This window comes from Olea europaea, unplaced genomic scaffold (genome assembly GCF_002742605.1).
Source record: "Olea europaea var. sylvestris unplaced genomic scaffold, O_europaea_v1 scaffold2001, whole genome shotgun sequence".
NCBI classification, from domain to species: Eukaryota; Viridiplantae; Streptophyta; class Magnoliopsida; order Lamiales; family Oleaceae; genus Olea; species Olea europaea.
Genome location: NW_019237886.1, coordinates 121,830 through 132,469, shown reverse-complemented (window position 1 = coordinate 132,469; position 10,640 = coordinate 121,830). Strand labels below are relative to the sequence as shown.

Here is a 10,640-nt window from a genome sequence, read left to right as displayed (position 1 = left end):
TGTGTACGAAATGTGATGACTGCACAGATGAAAATTTGGTGAAGCAAAAAAATTCAAAATTCAGACAAATATTTCATAACTGTATAATTTTTACAAGCAGATAAGTGATACCAAAAAGAACAAGTGCTGTCCTCCACACAGGAAATTGTTGAAGTCATTCAAACTTTTTTACATGTAAATGTTCAACTGTGTATGTATATTCAAAGAGGAGAGAAGAAGAAGCCGATTGGATGTTATCAAAAAGAATAAACAATTGGGCGCTATAGTTTTATTCACGACGAGTAAAATGATTAAAAAAGGTCAATGATGTTTACAAATACGGAAAAAATAAACGAAAGTTGTAATAATTAAACATATTCTAAACTGTACAATATGCATATAATCTGAAACCCTAGAATTGCATCGAAGTCAATTGAGAGAATGGTAGGCGACAATACGTACCTTTCCAGCAATCCGCATCGGACAATGAAGATTATACATAAAATTGCCAGCTAAATATTTAAAATTTGGGGGAAAATTAGGAATTTCCTTGCAGTTTCATTGTCCCTGGGGCTGGCTCAGAAATTGACAAATTATCACGCGGCTTCATCGTGCACTGCGGCGTTGGCATTTTTGGTGAGCTCGTTTTGAGCCTATTCTTTTTATAGTTAAAAAATAGGGCAAAATTTTGAATTTGAATATAACATTATTTTATTGAATAATGTATGATTAAATTATTGTCAAAGTACTGTTTAAATTTTTTTTTATTTTCAAAGAATGAGATTCAAAAAGAGGCAAAATAATAAAACATATTAAATTTTGAGAGCTCGATATACATTACACTTGCAAGAGAGGGGGACCCGCATCCAATAAAAAATTCCTGGCCCCCACTTGTGAGGGAAGCTGTACAAATACAAGGGCTTTGCAATATTTGATTGATCACAATTCTGATGAGAATTTGATTCCACGAGAAATTGAACAAAAAATCGTTGATTTGGCCAATTTCTTGTGCGTACCAATTGTCTCCATTACCTTAGAAAATGATCTTTCAAATACTCACTTGTAGCTTACCATATTTCAATGAATTGGCATAATTTTTCTACGAAGTCTACATTCAAGCTGTAACATAATTCAAACACATTTTCCTCATTTGACTAAAAGGAAAAAAGAGCTCTTTTTGTGATAGATAATGCCTACGCATTGTTCAGATCCTAAATCTGACTTTTCTTTAGCTTCAAATAGTTATCTTTTTGGTGATACCGCAGCTCTATTGAATTTTTTGGTTGTGTCATTTTATTCCTCGTCCAATATGTAAGGTGGCACATATTCTTATTTTCTATTTGAAAAAAAGTATAAATATCTTTAGAATCATATAAATAAAACAATGAAAAGAAATATTTCAATAAACAGAGTAACAATAAAAATAGAGGAAAAATGTTTGTTGATATAATAGCGGTATTGACAGGAACCGAGACCTGTATTTCACAAAATTCTCTTAGAACAAATTTATCCCATTGTGGTGGAAGAAGATCGACGGTCTTTGTCTCCCAAACATGACGGTTGATAACAGGTGGTCAGCATCTCATCAATACTTTCAGGCGAACTAAAATTGCTCACGCATCTATCACCAAGCTAGAAAAATTACTATTTAAACTACTAAAAATAAGTCTATTGAAAACAAATAGAGAAGAGAGAAAATTATAGAGAATTTTGACAGCTCTTAAATTTTGATTTATGAAATAAGGAGGAGAACACCTTTTTATATGGTATTAGTATGAGGATGTTTCAACATTCTTATTAATTTTGTATTAATACAAAAATGTTATTATAGTCATTGTTACGCCCCTATCTGAACCATTTCAAAAAGTCTACCACCACATCATGCGAGGTGTGGAACACTCATTCGAAGTGGTTCCGAAGTGACTTCACCAATGGTGACGATTTGTTATCACACTGCGAGGCATAGGCAATTCTGCGGGACTGACCAAAGCAACCTCGCCCCTGATTCGAGGCGAAATGTACTCCGAGGACCTCTGTCAAAGGATCCGCCGCCAATTTCAGAATGAGAACTTTGTCAAGATCTTTTCTGCCCCAAGGTTTAAAGTGATTTAACATCTCCATGAGGCTAGTTGATGTGACGTATCAAGTTTATGTCAACTCAACTCGGGAGAAGTAATTACCCGCCCACTCTATAGACGCGGCTGATTGACGCCTATAAGCAGACGCCTCATACCGTCAGATGTATACACGTGTCTCACATCCAACGATTTTCCTCAACTATAAATACCCAAGGCTTGACAAGAGGCAAAGGTAATGAAACTCTTACTATAAGAAGAATGGATAAGAAGAAAGTAGTTGCTGAATGAAACACCAGGAGCCATTTTCGCAATCTTCTCCACTCTATACTTTTGCTGGCGTTGTTAGAACAATGGAGTGATGGGGAAGAAACCAAAAAAAGAAAAAAAAAATACAGTAGGTTATGAATCAAACCAAGAAATTTGTAAAGATAAAATCGAAGGCCCGAACACAATATCGTTGGCCTCAAACAATATTTTTCTCCTCTCCTAATTGAATGAGATGCTTAAAGGTATTCCGAAAAATGGTTTGAAGGATTATAACAAGCCTTGTAAAGGATTTTTCACTAAAGCACAAAGTGAAATCCTCCAAAACTTAAAGAACACAATAAGATAAATTGAATATGAATTAAAACTAGTGTTTGATCTTTGATTGTGGAATGAGGAATGAATCTCAAGTGTTTTTGATACTCAATAGCTTGTATATTGATCTCATATATATATATATATATATATATATATATATATATATATATATATATATCTCCATTATTTTGCACAACCTTGGTACTATTCCGATCACTTGAGCCTAACTTGACCATCGGAGTGTATACAGCCGCCGTCGTCCCCACTAGTTCCGATCGTGTGCATCTGACCATGCGTTGATTGTGCACAGGAAGGAATATGTGGAGTGGCTCTATCGGTTGGCCACGTGGAGGGTCCAATTTTCGAGGTCAACAGATTGGCGCCGTCTATGGAAAACTTCCCGTTCAAAATTCTGCATTCTCCACCGAAGAAATCACCGGAAAACTAGTGGCTTACCCTAAAAAAAGGCACATTCTTGAAAAAGAACAAAGTCGAGTTATAACCCAAGTTCTCATCACCTTTGAAAAAGGAGATAGAATGAGTTCCGGCCATGAAGACGACAACCCCATAAGAGAGGCCTCTGAAGAAAAGGTGCTCCATAACAATGTCAGTCACCAGAGACCCCATCACCGGCGTCGCTGAGGTGAAAGAACAGCCATGCTCACTGAAAGAATGACTCAAATAGCTCCGAGCGTGAGAGACATCGCAATTCAAAATATGACAATGCACGAACTTCTCATGCAAGCCCAAGGTCACCAGGGATCTCAAATGCCCCAAGGATCTTACCCAATGCAGAAAGCCCCTGTATCTCGTTCCCAAGACCATATGAGCCAACGTAGAGAACGCCCCCTCGAAAGAGAAGTGGAAGCGGAAGTCACATCCTATGTGCAAGGGAGCCAGCCAGCAGAACTACAACTAGGGGACAATTTCTCTAAAAAAATATGAGGAACAAAGGTCAGTAAGCATTTTCGACTGAATGGGGCAGGACCCTAGCAATAGGGTCCGCTCAGTGCAAAGATCAATTCGGCAAGACCATGAGCAAGAACAGACACATCCTCCTAAAAATAGGAGGGATAGGAGGACCCTAGTCGATTGGGGAAGCCGAGGAGAAGCACCTCCGCCTCCCCAGGATATTCAAGATGATGAAAGATCAGATGGGCCTTGTCGATTTTATGAAATTGACGATGATGATAAGTTCCCTTTTTCAAGGGAGATCCGAAACTTCCCAATGCCAGCAAACTTCATGCCCCTAAAATCCCCAAGTATGAAGGAAAGGTGGACCCGGAGAAGTACCTCACCAAGTACATGACACAGATGAGCCTCAGGGGAGCCTCGCCTACTTTGAAATGCAGAGCCTTCCACCTAACCTTGGGCGAAGCTACTGAAGTGTGATATCGCAGACTTCATCCCCTGAGCATTAAGAGTTGGCCAGATTCGAAGAAGGCATTCTTGACCCAATATCTCTCACGCAGAGAATGAGAGGCCCTAGTGCAACGCTTGCAAGATATGAGGCAGGCCTCTAGAGAGATGCTGAAAATCTATCTCGTCAAATTTACAGACGAATCACATATTGCGAACAGGTCACTGATAGAGAATCCCTTTCAGCTCTAAAAGGTGGCCTCAACATGAACACCTTGTTCTGGAGGGACGTGTGCAGCAAGAATCCTGCCACCTATGATAAACTGGTGGAAATGATGAGAGTGGAAATCGTTAGTGAAAAAATGATTGATCACTAAAATTGTGCCGCGCAGGGACTCCCTCCGGCTCAGAGGCAGGTAGGTCAAGGACCCGCAACGCACCTTGTCACTCAGCAATAGACTCAAGCAGGTCACACAATAGCTCCCACCTTCGAATAGGCACTGGCTTCCGTCACACTGAATACAGTGCCGGTATTGGCATACGAGAATGCTCCTGGCGAAGCAGGACCATCTGGAAGAACTGATAGTAAGAAAAGAAGAAGAAGCGATCAAACAGGCCCTTGGAAGGGGCAAGATTTTGCACTTTCCACCAACTTTATGGGCATAACGCCAAGGAGTGCAGGGACGCTCCTCGATGCCCGGATCTGAGCAAGCCACACCCCTCCAAGAGGAACGAAGATCCTCGCAGATCTTCCTCCCCGAACATGGGAGAGAGAAGGTATAGAGAGCAGTCACCCCGAAAAAGAGAATCAAGGGACCGAGGAGAATCCAGACAAAGAGATCAGGCCCCGTTTTCTGGGGGCTTGGAAGTTGTCAGTGAAGAAATGATTGATCACCAAAACTGTGTCGCGCAGGGACTTCCTCCACCTCAGAGGCAGGTAAGTCGAGGACCCGTAGCGCACCTTGTCACTCAGCAATGGACTCAAGCAGGTCACACAATAGCTCCCACCTTCGAACATGCACTGGCTTCTGTCACTGAATGCAACGCCGGTATTGGCATACGAGAATGCTCCTGGCGAAGCAAGACCATCTGGAAGAACTGATAGTAAGAAAAGAAGAAGAAACGATCAAACAGGCCCTTGGAAGGGGCAAGATTTTGCACTTTCCACCAACTTTATGGGAATAACACCGACGAGTGCAGAGACACTCCTCGACGCCCGAATCGGAGCAAGCCACACCCCTCTAGGAGGAATGAATATCCTCGCAGATCCACCTCCCCGAACATAGGAGAGAGAAGGCACAAAGAGCAGTCACCCCGAAAAAGAGAATCAAGGGACCGAGGAGAGTCCAGACAAAGAGATCAGGCCCCGTTTTCTGGGGGCCAAATCATCAGGGAAATTAACACAATCATTGGGGAACCTCAATTCGGTGGCAACACTAGGAACGCCCAAAGGAATTACACAAGGAAAGCAAAGGACCCACCAATGATCACTTACATTGTCAACGAGTCCCAAGAGGTCAACAGGATGGCTCCAATTACCTTCTCCCAGGAAGATGCACAAGGAGTTCACCACCCCCATTGTGATGCATTGGTAATGAGAGCCATAGTGGCTAGAAACGGACTCAAACGCATGTTCGTCGACAATGGCAGTTCGGTGAACATACTGTTCGGCTCCACCTTCGACAAAATGCAAATTGAACATGGGTTGATCCCATGACCGACCCACTATTTAGATTTACTAGAGACAGCATCGTCCCACGAGGGCGGATCACTCTACCCGTCGAGATGGGTTCAGCACTCCTAGTGGCCCAACACTTCATGGAATTCTAAGTGGCAGACCACAGATCGACCTATCATAGAGTATTGGGTAGACCCGCTTTGAAAGATCTTTGGGCCGTCATATCCATCCACTACTTATGTATGAAATTCCCAACCGAACATGGGACTGCTACGGTCCAAGGCGACCAGATGGGCTCCAGGGCATGTTACTTGAACTCTCTGCGAAAGTAGGACCCTCGAACTGTTAACGTGAAGTTGCCAATGAAGCCAGTATGGACGTGGAAATGCTCGACGTCCCTGAATAAGGGCATACCTCCGAACAGGAGGAAGACGTCAACATAGAAGAGGCCCCCGAACAAGAACACCCTCTTGATGAGTTAGATCCCCGGATAATTGACTCTGAACCAAATGCAACCCCAATGGAAGAACTCGAAACTTTCTCCACCAACCCAGAGGACCCTAGTCAGGTCTTACGAATAGGGAAGGCAATGTCCCCTGAAGTAAAAGAAGAGATGATAAGCTTCCTAAAAAGGAACTTGAATGTCTTCGCTTGGAAGCATGAAGACTTGGTGGGAATAGATCCAATGATCAGTTGCCACCATCTTAACATCAACTCCTCCTATGCCCCTCATCGGCAGAAAAGACGTGCCCTATCCCCGGAGAGGTACGAGGCGTTCAAAGACGAAGTAGACAAGTTTAGCCACAGTGGCTTCATAAGGGAAGACATCTACTCGAAGTGGATATCTAACCCGGTCTTGGTGAAAAAGCCCAGCGAGAAGTGGAGGGTGTGCGTAAACTTCACCAACTTGAATAAGGCGTACCCTAAAGACAGCTTCCCACTTCCAAGGATAGACCAACTTGTGGATTCCACAGCTGGACATGAACTATTGAGTTTCATGGATGCATATTTAGGGTACAATCAGATACCCATGTTCCGACCTGATGAGGAAGCTACAACATTCGTTACAGACAGAGGACACTACTGCTACAAAGTCATGCCCTTTGGATTGAAAAATGTCGGAGCTACATATCAGAGACTGGTCAACATGATGTTTGCCGAACTCATTGGTAAAATCATGGAGGTTTACGTGGACGACATGCTAGTCAAAAGCCTCCAGGCGAGCGAACACGTAAGTCATCTCGACCAAACCGATACTTAGAAAATATAAGATGAAGTTGAATCCCCTCAAGTGCACCTTTGGGGTTACTTCGGGTCAGTTCTTAGGGTATATTGTTAACCAAAGAGGAATTGAAGCAAATCCAGTAAAAATAATGGTTTTGCTGGAAATGAGGTCACCTCAGAAACTGAAGGAGGTCCAAAGCCTCAATGGTCGGATAGCCGCGCTTAGTCGCTTAATCTCCAGGGCTACAGATAAGAGCTTACCCTTCTTCAATGTGCTTAAGCAAGGAAAGAAGTTCCAATGGATTTCTGAGTGCGAGAAAGCCTTCCAAACACTAAAAAAGCACCTCGGAGAGGCGCCCCTTTTGTCAAAACCTCAACCAGAAGAGTTACTGCTACTGTATTTGGCGGTTTCAGACGTGGCGGTCAGCGCTGTCCTAGTCAGAGAAGAAAATGAGCGCTAGTTGCCAGTATACTACGTCGGCAAAGCACTCCTCCCAGCTGAAACACACTACCCAGACATGGAGAAACTGACACTTGCCCTCATCACAGCCTCAAGGAAATTGAGGCCATACTTCCAGGCCCACTCGATTGAAGTTCTCACCAACTTCCCATTGAAGCAAGTGCTGTAGAGAACAGATGCATCAGGATGCCTACTAAAATGGACGATCGAGTTTAGCGAGTTCGACATACTGTTCTGACCTCGACATGTCATCAAGGGCCAGGCCCTTGTAGATTTTGTGGTTGAGTTTGCCAAAGCCCCGAAAATGGAGGCAACAATGGAACCAGCCGAGCTCCCAACATGGAAACTGTCCGTAGATAGATCCTCAGGAGAGGCTGGCTCCGGGGCAGGAATTGTCTTGGAAAGCCTGGAGGGTAACAAGCTAAATTGCACAGTAAGGTTCGGCTTCAAAGCCTTGAGCAACGCTGCTGAATATAAGGCCCTTCTGACAGGTCTTAGACTTGCTAAGGAAATACAGGTCAGAAAGCTACTGGCAAACAACGATTCTCAGCTGATAGTGAATCATGTCAATGGAAGCTTTGCGGCCAAAGACAGCAGCATGGTTGCATACTTGAAATTGGTTCTGGACCTCGTTCCTCAGTTTGAAAGGTTCGAACTGATTCAAGTCCCACGCCTAGAGAATACACATGCAGACGCCCATTCAAAATTGGCCACCAGCAAGGATTTTGAGCTACTAAAGTCGTCCCTATTGAACTCTTATCAAAGCCCTCCATTTCCAGAGGTGAAGAGGTACTATGGATAGAAGGCATCCCATAATGGATGCAGCCCATCATCGCCTATCTAAAGGATCAAACACTACCTCCTTCTAGAAGGGAGGCAAGGAAGTTAAGAAAAAGGACTGCGCACTTCGTCCAGCAAGAGGATATGCTCTACAAAAGAGGCTTCGCCTCACCACTTCTCCGATGTGTGGGAGGCGAAGAGACCACATATATACTTAGGAAAATCCATGAGGGAATCTACAAAAATCACTCCGGCGGAACGGCTCTGGCACACGAGGTTTTTCGTCAAGGCTACTTCTGGCCGACCCTGAAAAGGGATGCTTGCCAATTTGTCCAGAAATGTGACAGGTGCCAGTGCTTCTCAAATATTCAAAGGCAGCCTTCTCAGAGCCTCTCCGTAATGACCAGCCCCTGGCCATTTGCCAAGTGGGGCATCGACTTCATTGGTCCACTCCCAAAAGGAAGAGGAAACGCAACTTTCACCATTGTCGCCATTGACTACTTCACCAAGTGGGTCGAGGCTGAACCTCTTGCTAAGATCACCGAGGCGAATACTGTAATTTGTCTAGAAGATTATCATTTGCAGGTTCAGCATTCTCCACTCCTTAGTGTCCGACAAAGGGAGACAGTTCAACAAAGAAAAATGCAAGAATTGTGCGACGAACTGGGGATAAAAAAGGATTTCTCAACGCCTCATCACCCGCAAGTAAATGGACAAGTCGAGGCAGTAAACAAAACTATCAAGCATACCCTGAAAAGGAAGCTTGACACCTCAAATGGGGCTTGGGGTCGATGAGCTTCCCCACGTCCTTTGGGACATCAGAACTACAAGCCGAACTGCAACAGGAGAAACACCATTTTCAATGACCTACGGAGCCGAGGTCATGAGCTCGGTCAAGGTCGGGGTCCCATCGCACCATCGAATACACTTCAACGAGATCAATAACAATGAGGCCTGAGTAAACGAACGCCACCTCCTTGAAGAAAGGAGGGATACCTCTCAGATGAATTTGGCAAAGTATCATAGAAAGATGATCCGCTGTTATAACTCCAAGGTCAGAAACTGAACTCTTCGCCTGGGGGACCTAGTCCTCAGAAGGGTCTTCCAATCATCAAAGCCAACCGGATCCGGAGTGTTGGGACTGAACTAGGAGGGTCCTTACCGCATCCGTAGGGAATCCAGACCTGATACTTTCGAAATTGAAAACATGGCAGGGAAAGCACTACCTCATCAATAGAACATCGAACACTTGAGGAAGTATTATCAGTGATGAGCTTTTGTTCCGATCCGATTTTAATGTTGTCTAATAAATGTATGTCCTGATCCGATCTCATTTATAATTTTCCTAGCTTACTGAGTGCTTAAAATGCCTTAGTAAAGGGTAATGTAACTTCACTAAGTAATGATACTTCAGTTCTTTGTCACATCGGTTAGTAAATTGTTACCTCAATCCTTCAATATGTTTACTTAAGTGATCCGATCTTCTGTCATTAACTGGTTATTGTTAAGAGGCGGTTAATGTTTACTTAAGTGATCCGATCTTCTGATTATTGTTAAGAAGCGCTTAATCTTAAGTGCTTGTCATTCATATATGTGTAAACTGATCGACACGATAAGAAAACAGAAGCAACAATAGTTGGCAAAAATTTCATTTCATTCACTTGAAATTGAGTTACAAAAGAGGCCGAAGCCATTACAAAATTAGCCCTATTCTACAGGAGGGCCTTCTCCGCCAGCCTCTGCCTGGCCCGCCTCGGGGGCCTCTGGAGTGTCCTCGGCAAGCCTATCAAGTCGGCCTCTAGTAGGTCCCCCGAACTCTGCCTCTAAAGAAGAGATGTCTAGAGTGGGGTGGACCTCTTTCAGCCAACCCAATAAGCCTTGAGCACTCCAGGAGACCCAAAAATTTACAAAGTCGTCGTACAGGGGATGCTCCTCAAAGTGGTCAATGAAATTTTGAATAGCCACTTCCCCTACCAACTTCAGTTCCTCCTTCAAAAAGGCGATTTCCTTAGATTGGGCTCCGTCCTCTGCCTCAGCTCCGCTTTTTCTTTATTGGAGGCCTCCAGAGCCTCCGTGACGAGCCGGTGATGCTCATTGGCGTGATCCACTCTTCAGGTCATAGCAGCCACCTGGCACTCCACTTCATAGAGCTCCTTTTTCAACCGCTCTTAGGGATGGCAAATGGGACGAACGGCTTGTCGGCTTGCCCGCTCGGCTCGTGAAAACTGAGTTCGTGGCGCGGCTCCAGCTTATAAAACTACGAGCCCGAGCACGAGCCGAGTGGGCCGGTTCGGTGGGCAAGTCGAGCAGGCTCGGCTCGCACAAAAAACGAGCGGCTCGTTTGGAACGAACCACGAGCGGGCTCGTGGGCTCGTGTGAAATGTCACCGTTTCGGTCACTTTATCAAACGATCACTGACTTTTGTCAATGACCCTTTCAGTCCCCCATTTTTTTTTTATTTTTTTTTTACCGTTAACGGTCACTGAATTTTTTCAGTGAC

At 44.2% G+C, this 10,640-nt stretch overlaps 1 long non-coding RNA gene across 1 annotated transcript; it reads right to left on the bottom strand.

The window, feature by feature from the left end:
* Positions 1-39: 39 nt before the first annotated feature.
* LOC111379541 lies at positions 40-625 on the bottom strand. Its single transcript, XR_002700059.1, has 2 exons — positions 442-625; positions 40-186 (listed from the first exon to the last, which is right to left on the bottom strand). It is a non-coding gene; the product is annotated as an uncharacterized LOC111379541 (long non-coding RNA).
* Positions 626-10,640: the final 10,015 nt, after the last annotated feature.